We start from the raw sequence: 1,206 nt of genomic DNA, 5'->3' as shown, positions 1-1,206 counted from the left end.
AGGTCTGTTACCTCCTTGGTTAGATTTATTCCTGGGACTATTTTCCTGATTTCTTTCTCAGAAGATTCATTATTAATGTATAGGAAAGCTAATGACTTTTCTATCTTCATTTTGTATCCAGCTACTTAGCTGAGTTTATTAGCTCTAATAGCCTTCTGGTGGAGCTTTTTGAATCTACTAAATATAGTATCATATCATCTTCAAACAGTGATAATCTGACTTCTTCCTTTCCTATTTTTATCCTTTTTATTTCCTTCCTTTGTCTAATTGCTCTGGCTAGAATTCCTGGTAAAAATGTGGAATGCTTTGTTAATTTGTGTGTCATCTTTGCATGGGGACCATGCTAATCGTCTCTGTATTATCTCAATTTGCTAATCGTCTCTGTATTATCTCAATTTAATGTGTGCTACTGAAACAAGCACAGGCTGAATGGTTTCATCTAGCCATTATATGTGCATTTCAGAGTTACAAGCTCATTATGTAGATGCTATTTGTTATTCCTTTTTGTTTTTCTTACACTTCTGTATGTTTTGTCACAACTTAAATTTTACATATGTCTAGCAGTTTGCCACACATTTATATTTAATTTTCCTTATAAAGAATCATGTTTGAATTGGATAAGATAAACATGAGTAAGTTTGTATTGAAGAATAAAGGTATATATGTGTGTGTGTGTGTATATATATATATATATATATATGTATTTATATACATATGTGTATAGATATGCACATATATACATATATATTTATATATTCTACTTCAATTAATTAAAAATTAAGTTTTGTGCTTATGATTTAAATTATTTTACTATGTGTCTGCATACACATATTTATATGGTTATATTGTATTTAAGTATTATGTTCTGTAATATTTAGTTATATGCTAAGTAATATGCTGTGTTTATATTCTTGGAATACTTTTTCTTGTTGCAAATATACATTTTGGAGTTATTTTGATGGAAGTGTATGTTAAGACCTTAGTTTTGTTAATGCTTGCAAAATTGTCATTTAATATAAGTTTTATAACCTGTAAAAGCATATTTGGTATGTTTCAGTTTATTCATTCTTACAAAAATATAATGTTGGATATCTTTGGTTTGAATTTCAGAACTCCTTAAAATACTTTTCTAGAAATAGGATTATTTGATAAAATTCTGGTCATTTAGTATCTGAATTTTTAAATTTGATGTATTATACTAAAATT

General features: G+C 27.4%; 1 non-coding gene across 1 annotated transcript; it reads right to left on the bottom strand.

Moving 5' to 3' along the window:
• Window positions 1-290: 290 nt before the first annotated feature.
• LOC124096602 (U6 spliceosomal RNA) lies at window positions 291-392 on the bottom strand. The gene has a single exon (XR_006852907.1). It is a non-coding gene; the product is annotated as a U6 spliceosomal RNA (small nuclear RNA).
• Window positions 393-1,206: the final 814 nt, after the last annotated feature.

This window comes from Marmota monax, unplaced genomic scaffold (assembly GCF_021218885.2).
Source record: "Marmota monax isolate L192 unplaced genomic scaffold, Marmota_monax_Labrador192_F-V1.1 WCK01_AAM20220418_F8-fsc00004, whole genome shotgun sequence".
NCBI lineage: Eukaryota > Metazoa > Chordata > Mammalia > Rodentia > Sciuridae > Marmota > Marmota monax.
Note: the sequence above shows the minus strand (reverse complement) of the source record. Positions and strands in the feature narration are given on the sequence as shown.